The following is a 14,185-nucleotide window of genomic DNA, read 5'->3' on the forward strand; positions in this document are numbered from 1 at the left end:
ATTGAAATATGAGAAAAATTGTTATTAATTATCGGAATCTGTGAATTGTTTTGAAAGTTGAATAAGTTATTTTAATACTACAATTGGGGAAATGTAACTGAAATTCTACGAAATGTCATAATTTGTTTCGTTTCGTGAGAGTTGAAAAATGTTGAAGAGTCCCAAACAGTCGAATATTTTTAAATTTTTACTAAAACTAAAAAATTCTTTAAATAATTGATTGTTATTCTAACTGAATAGGAGTAAGGAAATATTTCATTAAAAAAAGGGGTTCCCTCTGTTAAATAAAATCAAATATTTTCAACACAGTAAGGCAAAAACAAACAATGTAGGTAATCAACAAATGTATTGATTATAACCTAAAGTACCATTATAGTTTATATTACATAAAAAGTTCATTCCAAATTCTGAAAGTGAGGTTTATATTCTGACATGATGTGTTAATAACTTAAATTAAAAAATAACTATTATTAAACGGAACAGAAAATTGTCAAAATGATTATATTTTGTATAATTTTATGAACGACTGCTTATTTCTAAGAAAAATTTAAGTTAAGAAAAAATATAATAATATTTATTAGTAAATGTCCTTCCATTTCTAAGGGACACATGAAACAGGAAATTTAAATACCCATTTTTATAAAGCCATAAAGCATTCTCACAACTGTTAACAATTTAATTTTAAAGCCATGACCCTTCAAGAGGTTTATTGTCGCTGTATCTAAGGGCTCGTATAAAACGAGATTGTTTGCAAAGTTTACGACTAAATTTAAATATAGATCGAAGTGGCCACCTGTGATTGTCACTGAGAAACCCAAATAGTTCTCATAAGTAGAAGAAGGTAGACAGATTAGATGGTGTTCAGAAAATAAGAAGGTTATTGTAAATATTTTTTAGGGAAACAGATAGATATCTCTTCATTTTGTTTTGGAGTTTTAAAATATCATATGGACATAATGCATGTATTAATATATGAACATTGTGTTTAAATTTATTCACACTTCTCTAAAATCGGTATGGGTATATAATTTAGATTAAGCAATTAAAAATTATGATAAGGGAGACAAATATTTGACTGTCTCTAAATCTTCTTCGGATATTTTGTTTCACAAAGATATGAAGGATGAACCTGAGATTAAATAATATGACTAAATATCAAAATTAATATAGTCTAAATAATGCTGGATTCTCATTCCAGAATACTAGGAGTTTAAATAGAAATTTTGTTGACATCTTACCAACTAAGTAACAGTAAAGCAGCCAAATATTTAATGACATATTTGAAGAGAACATTATAATAGAAATATAAAAGTACGGTATTGAAGTATTTGCAAGACTCGGACAATGTCAACACTAAAATGTTTTTTCTTATAACTAGAAAGCTGTTTGAACTTGTAAATTTGGTGTACGTGTTACTCGGCTCCTGATTATGGATATTTTCAGAAAGAATATTATTCTAATTTCCGATAGATAAGACATGTCTTGTCCACACAATATTCGTTGTAGTATTGTTTAAATTGGTTTATTTTTGGTTTTGTAAATTATATATAGGATTTAATGAAATGATAGTGGGAGAAAAATTGCAGGAAATTAAACATTGTCCTTCTATTGTTGTGGATTTAAAAAGTATTATATATTTGTATATATATATAGTTAAGTTACAAGACATATACGAATCCACTTATATATAAATTTTAAATATTTTTTATTGGGAAATAGTTTTGAGAACTCGCTTAAAGGCAAGAATAAATAATATATAGGATATATAACTTAAAATTCGGTTTAATATTTCCATAAAAAAAAATTAAGAATGTTTAGTAGAATAAGAAAAAATTTAAACGTCAGAAAGGTTTTGTTTTCGGTTAGGACTTTGTGGTCATTTTGTATAAAGTACTAGTTTTAGGGTAAATGAACTTTTATTAAATATCTTAAATAATTTATGTACAACATAAAGGTCAAAAACCTTTGCATGGAGCTGTCATTCGAGTATTAAAGCTCAATTTGAATGGTGCACCGTTATTAATGCTAATCTTTAGCGGTGTAAATATGCGTGTAACGGAGCCATTGTCAACCTCTCCAGGCCAAACACTCGATTGCGAAACAAAAAACAGCCAAACTATATTACATAAAACAAAATTATCGCTCTCTATATGTGGATGACAATATAGAGAATGGTATCAAATAAAACTTTGTTTCTGTAACTCTTTAAACCGACTTTCACCACAAACGCACGCAACACACTATACCTACACTACAATACTTAACCTATATTATAATTTTAATTTATTAATAAATTTTTTGCTATGTTAGTAATCATATTATTGACCTTGATTTTAACCTAAACTGGAAGTGTTTTTATAATGTATTCGTGTAAATAACTGAATAAGGTAAAAATAATCTTGGAAAAAGACTAATTATAAGTTTACAATTTTCTATTCTAGAAATTCCTGTTTTGTTTTTCCACTATTAATAAAAATTTGCGAAACTGAGTTTAATTGGAGTCTTTTATTATATACACCACCAGTTGCGGACCAAAATATATTTATTAACTTACAAAGACGGTGATTTGGATTTAATTGATTATGGCCTGTTCTTCCATAACATATTTTATTTCTGTGATCTTTTCTGAGTCATATGTACTTTCTCAGAGTATTTAAGACAGCAATGACAGACGGTGAAGAAAAACATCGTGAGGAAACCTGGTCTTATAATTTCAAATTATAAGATTGTAATCGCCAACCCGCCTTGAGCAAGCGCGGTGATTAATGCTCTAACCTTCTCCATGTGAGAAGAGGCCTTTGCTCATCAGTGGGCTCTGATAGGCTGATGATGATGATTTTATTTTATACCGCCAAGTAGTTATTTAATACTGAGTATAATATAAATACTTAGAATGGAATATATATTATAAACATGTTTCAAGACGTTACTTATCACATGTAAATACACAATGGATGTCTTACTTTCAATAGTCTTTTGAAAAATAAAAACAAAAGATCTCTTAAGTTTTATCAATTGAAATGTTTATAACAGAAATACGTGTGAGTCTGTTTCTATATCTGTTGTTGGCCGTTTCGTTATAATATAAGATAAATATAAATAAAAAAATAAGACGAACACACTAATATTACATATATTCTCAAATTCGATTAAAAAGGATAATGTTTTATGATACAATAAACCGTATATATTTATTAATAAGCATAAATAGAAATATTAATTCAAAACAAATATAATATATAATTCTATAGAACATTGCAATTTCATATTGTAATGAACGGTCGTAAAGTAATTTATTGTGCAACGTTTTTATTGAAAACCGTATCTGAAGGTAACACGTTTTAAGGCAACGAATAAAAAGTTTTTCTTTAAAATTGATACAGGCTAAAAGATTGGTATGATACTTGCTTGAACTTTGTCTCGGTTATGAAGGAAGAGAAAGAAGATTTAAAAGACCGGATTTTGATCTTGTCATTTTTACGAAACCAGTAGGTTTATGTATATGTGTACCTACAATTACCTTAATTCCTTTTTAGATTTTTCTAACTAAAATATTTTAAATAAAGTTTTACCTTAGCTCTACGAGGAATGCATAAACAAAAGACAATTATTACTACACTTGTTTCTCTCGATATAAAAATAGACACCTTAGGGACATGGGTGAGGTCTTAGAAAACCACCATAGCATCTTAATGAATCCATGCTTCCGTAAAAGCCTTCCAAGTTTACCTTATTGACGTGCAGCATATTTTATTGAGCGCGGAATTACTTTCATTGTACACTTTGACGGATCTGTTGTTTATTCATGTACAATCTTAGAGTGTAGGTTATAGATTCGAATATGAAGAATAGTTTTTTTAAATACGTTCTTAGTATTCGAGTAATGTCCCAAATCATATTTTAAATTATATTTAAACAAATGAACTGATTAGTTCATTTAAATTTTTTCATTATCCATTGTGTACTATTTTTTCTTTAACATTATTTTTATATAATTATGTTATAGTTGTACTTATATCCTTATTTATCATGCAATAAATCAATAGGCTACATGTAGTTAATACGAAGAAAACTATAAAAAGTACAAAGTGAAAAACAGAAGTAACAGCTAAACACTGTTATTAGAGGCGTGTACTAAACGCCAAACGTCGTTTTATAATTGAAGAGTTAGCGAAACGTAATAATGACATAGATAAGCTTCGGTTGATGACGTCAAAGGAGTTCATTACATACGCTCACAAAATACTACCGTATGCTTCATCTAAGTTTGCTTCAAAAATTGCCCGTTTCACATCCAATAATCTACGTTAATTCTTTAATATGCGAAAATTTATGAATGTTATACTAACAACGCTCCGTGTGCAGAGTAATGAAGCTGAGAGTGGTACTCTTTGGATGATATAAGTTTAATTTTATTAATCACATTTATCTAACATAATGTTTATGCATTGATCTTATTTTGCGTTTTACGGTTAGGTCAAGTACTAATTTTTTAAATGTTTTCCGGATGTTTCGCAATAGCGGATGCGGCCATTGTCTAATTGACACCGAAATGGTTTTGTAGAAACATCCTCTGTCTATGCACAACAAATAAACTTCCGTCCTCGTACTACTAAGTTATACCAAACGGCAAAGGTCTATTCTCAAGGTTAGTGATCAATAATCTTTTTATGATATACCAATTTCTTAAAACACTCGTAGGTATGTGAAATAGAATAGGAAAGACCCTTATTTTGCAACGTCAAATTTTTGCTATTACTTATAAATTTTCATATTATTTATGGTTTATTGTTTGTCAATATGACCTCAGTCACTATTTTTCTATTAAAAATATCGTTACTGTTTTGTGATAATATGCTAATATTACTCTTATAGTACTTCTTCGTTTTAATAATCATACAGCTACATGAAAATAAATTATGTAGTATTTATGCAGTTAAGAAAGAATATTTTCAAACACTGCCACCTGCTTTATATAAATACTATCTTTTTCCTCGAGCAACATTGCTTAGCTGTTACAGTAGATTTAAATAGATGTCGTTTCACAGATGTACAGTTTAGCTCAAAATATTAGTTCGACTCACTAGATGGCGCTTTCTTTTAGAGATCTATATAATAGATGTCGCTAGAAGTAAATTTCAATGCGCAGAAATCACAGGACATTATACCCATTTCCGCCTACACAAGTTTAGCTATACTCCGAGTACAGTGACTCCAAAGAGTACCACCTCCGCAGTTGAAGAATAGTCGACAATCGAGTTGCGTTTCGTGTGTTATGCCGTCAAACGAAATGAGCATCGGCAAATATTATAAGCAGCGTATCAATTAGTGAATAAAAAACTGCATCCGGGCAGCCGTTTATTTGTTTGTGTCAAAAGACTGTTACGGAGTCGTAAGTCGTATTATTATCTGGGACAAAGTGCCGGCGTTGTTTTGTAAGTGTTTAATTATTTCTGACAATATCACGAATTTAATATGATTTAAAATTTATATATAGCATTCCGCTCGTATGCCGCGTCTGTAATGTCAATGTTAATTAATGAAGACTGTTTGTCTTTCCACACTCTTTGAGTTCTCGAGCCTATTAAGCTTGGTATTGTATATTACGAATTGATTATTTATTATTGCACAGCTTTTAAGTATTAATTTAATTTAATATTTAAAAGTATATTGAATAGTATATAAGCTTTCATTTTAGTTAAGAATATTTTAAAGTAAATATTAAAATTGTACTTAAAACCAAATTGTAATACAGAATCGACCCCAACACACAATAAGGTATAAATTAATAGCAGCATCTCCAGATGTCTCTATTATATTATAATATTAATAAATTTGTAATAAATTCTAAAGAATTTAGCTGAGATAACGCTTGAACCATTAGGTTGTTTAAATATTACTATCGCATATATGAAAGTGCGTACACAGATATAGTTTTGAGGCATAACAGAAGTAAGGCGCAAACCGTTATCACATGTGAAGATTCTAGACCTTTAATATAATTGTTGGTACAGATAAAAACATAAACGTATTAAGAAATCTGTCTTGTTTTTTTGGTTTTGTTTAATCAATAAAAGGCCTTTTTATCATCTTCAGAAAGAGAGGTGCCGTTATAAACCACTGCCTGTTGGTTCAAGTAGTTTTATCTATTCGAAAATTTATTTAAAACTACTGGTCTAAATTGGATAGTTTAAAATGTTGAACTCTATCGTTCGGATTTTTTCAACATGTATGAACAACGAAGCATAAATTTTTTTCTTCATGCAGAAAATGCTTTTGCGTTTGCTATCAAACGTGTTTTACAAAACAATTCCTCTGCTATTTGTTCCTCGCTAGCTGTCTGAAACATACGTTTGCTTAATAAACAACTGTCACAGGAGAGATTGAAATATTTGAACATTTTGAAATAATTGATAATCCGTTTATTATAAAGCCGGGGGCACATGAAGTATTTAAAATGGAAATTATATTACATATTTTATTCATGTCTTAATGTTCTAAAGAATTATATGCTATTTTCAATGTGCCTAAGTATGTATATTTTTTTGGACTAAAGATTCTTTTATTACGTATTTAAGTTTTCTATTAACAATTTTTCTCCTACGCAGTTCATATATATTAATAATGGTTTTGGCATACAAAATTTATTTATTATCTACTTTAATTTATGCAAGCACAAACAAGTAGAATGAAAATAATCATCAAATGAGTACAAACTGGGTTTAGAATGGAGTTTTGTAAATATAACACAAGCTCTATTAGCTAATTTCCACGGTAAACCTCTATTAGACAAAATTTCAAAAACCTAAACATAGCAACTGTAATTTATCTATCGTGATCTCTGTGATCTGAATGGCCTTGTTTAAACCATCTACACTTCGAAGGCATTGTTCTCATTGTGATAATTAAAAAATTAATTTATCAATATTATCTGAAAGTTGAATTATAGTAAATTCTTGTTATGTTATTGTACTATTATTTTATCAGGTACTGGAGTTTTAGAGCCTTCGGCTGAAAATCTTGCATTTTCAATATCTCAATAGTATAATATACTGTAAATTGTTAATTATACTATGAGATTTAAATGAAACTAGTATTATTCGGATTTACTACGCGGATTTTATTATTTAAAAACTACATAATCCCGACGTTTCGGTTACTTTGCAGCAACCGTGATCACGGGCAGACGAGGTGTTTGATCACGGTTGCTGCAAAGTAACCGAAACGTCGGGATTATGTAGTTTTTAAATAATAAAATCCGCGTAGTAAATCCGAATAATACTAGTTTCATTTAAATGAATACTCGCGAACATCTTAGATCTCATTATACTATGAGATGTTTTGAAATTCAAATGAAATTTTTCCATAAATTATTCTAAATTTTCAACATTTTATGACAATAACTTCAATAAGGTGCATGCTTAAAAAAACTAACGTATACTTTCTAGTTTGACTTCTGTGATACCTAAAGAAATTAATTCATATTTTTAAAATATTTACTATAAATCGGGTGCGAGATATGAAGTATCAGATCTGAAGGGAGTTGCCTTGATTTGACGCTTGTTCCATTTTAGGTCGTTATTATTACTATAGACACTGAATCATTAAGTGGCATTTACCATGATAAGTACATAATGTTATTGCCTCGTTTTCGCTCTAACTAATAAGGAACCCAGTTCTTTATTCTAAAAACTAAACATTATAAACAAATACGAATACATCCACCCATTTCAAAGCACACATACATGGTCACATGAAAATGATTATTGTAACTATAGCTTCAGTGTGATATCCGTTTATAAAAAATGGATACAATGCCGTTGTATGGCTTCTAATAGTGCAGAAGAAATTTGATCTAAGAAACTCTGCTTATTGAAATTGCTCTTTGTATAGTTTGAGTTAACATTCGAAGCAAATCGAATGAAAACTTGACTTGACTATTCAAATAATACATTAATTTGAAAGGTAAGGCATATTATTATAACATATGCTACACGCTGTTCTGGGTCCTCATTATAAAGTATCCTACCTTATTTATTATCAAAAGATCTCACATAAATTGTGAAGATACTATAAAACCTTCAACAATAAAATAAGATGTTTCTCGACTGAATAAAATGAAATAGAATACGGAAAAATTGAGAAAGGCTTATAGAATCTGAGCCTTTAAAGACTTGAAGATATCGATACAGGAAAATGAATGGAAAAAATTTCTATGAAACGTTATCCTGGTATATCTTTACCAGGTTAAAAATTTTTGTTACAGTGTACTCTTTTCTAACTACGATTAAAATACAGAATTTATTCTTAGTTTGTCAAATAGAATATATGGATTCAGGAAATCGTTTTTGAGGGTTTCAAGTTTCAATATTCTAGTTTGCATAACAAAAAAATGGATATATAACGACGCCACCTAATATCTGTATATAAAATACTGTTAAAAATATTTAAAGCACATAAAGAATTTAATTGCGTTTTTTTTTACCAGGAGAGCTACATAGGCTACTTTGAATTAGCTCGATTGGGCGTGATGTGATCTTTTTCGTGTTTCATGATATCGTGTTTTTTTTATTGTTTAATTTCTGAATGAAACATTAAATTCTAAGTACAAAATATATATTCCGAAGATACATTGTTCTACGTTAAACAAGCCACAAAATTAAATGGTACCAATATTTAAAAAAAAATCATTAAGGAAACAAATAGAAGTAAGAAGAAAAAATAAAATCGCTTGAATAATTTGTTGATAGAAATAGTAACACAGAACTAGAGTACCCTATTGGAACTTTCCTATATCATGTACATATGTTAAGGATATTCACTTTTTCGCCTCATTCATGGAAGGAGTGTAAGCAAACTTGCAGCTTAATTTCAGGGGTGTTACCCTAAGTCGAAAACAAAGAAAGGATTAGTAAGACTGGAAGCGTAAAGTAGATTACAAAGAACACATAAAAATCATAACAGCAGAAACGCAGCAACGTTCTTAAATAAAATAATAAAATATTTTTTTCAATAGACTATTATCGAGTACCGAAAACCTAATCGAATTGTAAACAAATGATAGGAAACAAATTTAACAGAATAACAAGTATTGTGATGGGGTCAGTTGAGTACACACAGTGTGACGGTTTATGCAGATTTATTGTAGCGAAAATTAAACTTTGTCGACTAAAGCACTACAAAGCTTATCCGATTGAACTTGCATAGTTCCGTTCACAATTGTTTATGTTTACGCACGATATACGTACCAAACATTGTTTTAGTTGGTTATATTTTTATTATTTTAATGAACCAAATGAATTTTTAAGCCGTACTCCACTCATACATCTTACTTTTTCTGTTGCGTATTTTTCCGTCCTCAAAGTAGGTCTGATGTTACAAAGGAGACATTTCACGCCGCAAAGATTCACAAAAGAGCCGTTTTGTTGTGCTCATTTCGGTAAGGTTTAGGGTTTCGCCTTTCTTTTTTTGATGACTTTTTCAAATTTTTTTAATTGACATAATCTCCCATGGCCTTAAATCTCATAGAATTTTATGAATTTTTTTTAATTAAATTGAATAATCCATATAAATTATATAAAAGTATTTATTCTAAATTAACTAAATTAATAAATGTGTATGTATATTAAAAGGAATGCCTTTTAATATCTGAAACGATATATTAGTATAGAATATTTATAAAATGGGTTACATGAAAGGAGTTATACACATTAGTTTCGCCAATTTTAAACCTCGATTAGTCAGTGGTGCAAAAGTGAATCGCGTGTGTAATTCCCCTTACAATATATCATTTGGCAGTGTCTAGGTATACAGACACCCTTAGCATGTCAGCTGGTATGGATGAGTCACGAAGGAGGGTCAACCCTCGGTAACTGAATTTTTAGCACACAAAATTGACCCTTACGACTAGAAAATACAATTCATATTAACTTAACCAAAAAACTTCACCAAAAAATAAAGGATACAAATACAAATTACAAGTCGAAAATATAATTTTAAATAATGATGGAGGATATATTTTCTTAGTAAAGGGATTACTTTAAAAACAAACTCTTACACAAACATTACGCTTTATATTTTAAAGAAACTTTTGCATGTTTCTATATAAACGTAAAAGATTAATTTAGAAAAAGCTAAGCTGAAATCTCACAATAATCACACACAACTAACCTCGCGGTGTGTTTCAAGTTATTGTACATGCAAAATGTTACAGCTCTCAAAGCAATGTTGAATGTTATCACATTTTGTTTTAACGCGCGAAACGTTACATATTGTTGCATTTATTAAATTAGTTATTAATATTCATTTCTTGTTGTCAAATTCACTGAATTAAATCTTAAAGATCCCGTCTGTACGAATACTTATTAAAAATATTAAGCATAAACGTATATTAAATTACTGGCTAAAGTTTTTTTCTAAATCCGTATAACATCTTTTTCTGAGAAGTTACTCTTCACTACCCTCTACAATTTTCCAAACATTTACAATATTAAAGCAATACTAAGAATCTTCTAGATATTTTTTAAATTATAAATTTTCAATAAACTATTTGAAATATCTCTAATATGAATTTATGTACTTATGCTATATTTGTTTCCGTATAGCTTATGTTGGTCCTATTAAGAGTAAAGCCACGCCGCTGCTAAGCCTGTATATACACTCGCTTCATCATTTTCCGGTTACTAGTTACACAAGGCTACATTTCCATCCCTTGCCTTTATAATTTAAATTTGAATATGCCTGAATTAAATTCTCAATTAAATTTCATGTATGCACGTATTTGGTGCTTGCCATTTTATAATTACAGGATAAGGTTACAGGAAAGTTTATTAAATAATGCATCAAAGCTAGGTCAATCTAAAATCAATTGGATTGAACAGTGTGCGTACCAATACTTACCTTTGAAGATAGGAGTAATAGTAAAAGTTGAAGATACTATTTGTCAAGCTGCATAAATCTGTGAAAATAAATAATTATTATGATAATTTTACATAAAAAACCATAAGCAAGAGCAATTCACATTCATTTAAGAGTGCATTCTTAGGATTTATACCAGTATTCTAAATGTGCATATTGTTTTAAATTAGATAAAGTTAAAGTACCCGACAAAAAATTATAATAATTAAACAAATTGCAGTTTTTACTCTTAATATTATTCGTATCTTTACTTATAATGGTAAAATGGATGTCTTTAAAAGATCCGAACATATTTTAATATTACCTCGGGTAAAATGTCAGGAAGAGTTTTTAATTTGCAACATCTCTGCAGATGACAATCGTGTTGTACAACTTCATTTATACATAAAAGAAGGGAAATAGTTAATTTGTCTAAGCATGTAGGAGAGACATATTTTTTCCTCGTGAAATTATTTAACATTAGTTGCTTATATAGTAATAAAATATATTCCGGGGACATATTAATTTTAAATATATATGGTCTGATATAGTTATGGTGACATCGATCCTGTTGGAAACAATTAGAATTATTTTGATAACTAAATTAACATTTGAAAATTCATGCACAACAAAAATTATGTTTAAAACGATCTGCTTGTATATTTTCATATAAAATGAGAAAGGAACTGAGGGAACTGAAGTAGTAATTACAAAACACTATTGGTTCCGTATGATCTATATATTCTATTCGTTTTAATTATGGGGTATATAGGAATTCAAAAGAGAGGTAATATCATATCTCGCATCGGCTAGACGATGTAAACTACTTGTAAATTTAGGAGGTTCTGGTAGTGAAGTGATCGCTTACACTAAATCCTATTTTCTCACAGAGTTTCTGCTAACACCAGCTTTGGCAAAATGATACCCAACCAATTACACCTAGAACGTATACAGTGCGGTAACTTGAGGGATATTGTTTCTAGGAGCTGTGCAAATCATTTGATATGTTCGAAACGCTTACCGATAATTTTACAGTGGGGATTTTCGAACCTCCAGATTTTTTCCTTATACCTAGTATATATTTTTTGAAATAGCAAACTCTATTTTATTATCAGCAAATGACATTAAAAATCAACCTATATCATCATTTTACTTTCCTGTTCAATACATGTGATTGTTAGGTAGACATTCAAATAGAATATTCAACAATGTTAAACTAGCGCCACTTAATCCGACTTTTTGAATATTTTATTAGGAATAAATAATAAGCAAAAGAATATTATTTATATTATTTTTATTTTTTCTCCACACTCTTTATCTGTAATTTTTTATACAATAAAACCTACAATGTGACTAGCATAATTTAAACGATGATTATACATCAGGAATAGATAAATTAAATGTACTTTATATTCATTGTCACAAGTATCAAACAAATTAAGACCCAACTGTTTCACGACCATCGTAACATAACATTACTCTGATTTAACCTAAGAATATTAAACAATATTCAGTTATTTCAAGTAAAAGAGTGCTTTGAAAACGAAGCGGAATAGTATCGTGTTGATTTTAAATTACGTCATCATAGGCGTTATACCAATCAAAACGTGATCTTGATAAATAGAATGCATCATAGCGTACTTCGTGCTCTCAAGTAACTCAAGGAAATATCAATATAGCCTTATTTATATATAAATTTGCTTTTGACCCCGTAAGAGTTAATAGAGGCTAACTGTGCACTAGGTTCTTGCTTGAATCACTTTATATAATAAAATCAATAACTCCCTCGTATGCAAAATGTGTTCTTCTAATTTAAGAATATATTGTTCCACGACTTTATTATGCATGGTTGAACTTTACTATCATTCTTTATTATTTAAAATAATTTTGGTACCGAAATATTTTATGATTATACCGATTGACAATCACTATGATAAATAAAGAACATGAGAAAAACTATTTCAATATAGTTTTAATATTGAAAGAACTTTGTTCTCGTTGATATCATACTGAAATAAACAATCTGTAATTAGTAAATACTCATAATAAGTGTCTGTTGCTTTTCAAATTATATCAACACCTATTTTAATGAAGAATCGAGAGCGAATATAATATTTACAATCCAATTTCGGATGCTCGTTCATGTACGTTTGATGTTTATTGCAATGCGCAGCAATCATATGTAAGGCTGATATAAAAAAACTGATACGATATAATCTAGAAACAAAAAACAATCCAAAACTGAAACAACTTTAATAATACACTATTAATTAACAACCCATAAGGCATAATCTTAATGGTAATACAGAAGACTCTAAGGACGAAAGCTTATCAGGAAATTGTAAATATTTGGAACGCCTCTTTTGGGCTAGAATTGAAGCCATTTTCAAAATTATTTTGAATTGATCTTTACGAGTAGTGAAGTGGGCACTCCTGTCATTGAATGAGAACGAGAACGCGAACCAAGCAAAGAAATGAGAACAGTCGAGAGCGGAAATCACAAAGAATATTATTAGTCTAAAGCAAGTGTCACTTAGTAATTTACATACTTACATTCTTAGATATAATCTTTTTAGATCTATGGCTATAAAATATTCTAATATTGTTTAATTAAACGCGACGACGCCTTATAATAATGTTTTTAGAATACCTACATATAAAAAATATTATTAAGCAATAACGTTGTTATAGATTCAAGTCTGATTGTTTAAAGTTTTAACAGATGCAAATAGTAACTACAACTTAAAAATAAAAATCGTATGATATTTATTTTCTGTGTCTTTTTTTTGCTATATGTAAGTCATCTCATGATTTAGTTTTAAAAGTTCCATGCTACTAATCAACTTTACTGTAATATTCTTCTTCTCTCTGTCTAAACTGTTGCGATGTGAAGCACATTTTAGTTCAAAAATGGCTTTTTAATATATTTTTAATATGTATGTAATTTTTTGGGTCACGTTGTTTGTCTTTTGATTAACAAATAATATATAATTTAATTGACTGATTTGCAGTCATATAAATATTATAAACATGGGAAAGTTTCTTGTAATCTTTGAGATTTCTAAGTACATTATATTGAATCTTTTCTGTATAAAATATATGTATAGTAGCTTAGACGTCAGAATCTCGAAAATGGTAAATTTTATTCAACCCAAAATTCCGTGTAGTTCCCTTAAGGAAATGTCCTCACAATTGACTTTTGCATGTGACGTGACACAGACTAAAGATGGCGTTAAGAGAGGGTTGCCACATCTATTTTTAAGCGTTATTAGTTTATTTCTCATTTCGA

General features: G+C 29.2%; 1 protein-coding gene across 1 annotated transcript in view; it reads left to right on the plus strand.

Annotated features, from left to right (window-relative positions):
• The first annotated feature begins 5,215 nt into the window (after window positions 1–5,215).
• The window catches only part of LOC116777100 (amyloid beta A4 precursor protein-binding family B member 1-interacting protein), a 58,303-nt gene continuing 49,333 nt past the window's right edge, over window positions 5,216–14,185 (plus strand). The window contains exon 1 of the mRNA XM_032670457.2: window positions 5,216–5,435. The gene's annotated coding sequence lies outside the window, so the exon portion shown is untranslated. The remainder of the gene's footprint in view (window positions 5,436–14,185) is intronic.

Source organism: Danaus plexippus, chromosome Z (genome assembly GCF_018135715.1).
Source record: "Danaus plexippus chromosome Z, MEX_DaPlex, whole genome shotgun sequence".
Taxonomy (NCBI): domain Eukaryota; kingdom Metazoa; phylum Arthropoda; class Insecta; order Lepidoptera; family Nymphalidae; genus Danaus; species Danaus plexippus.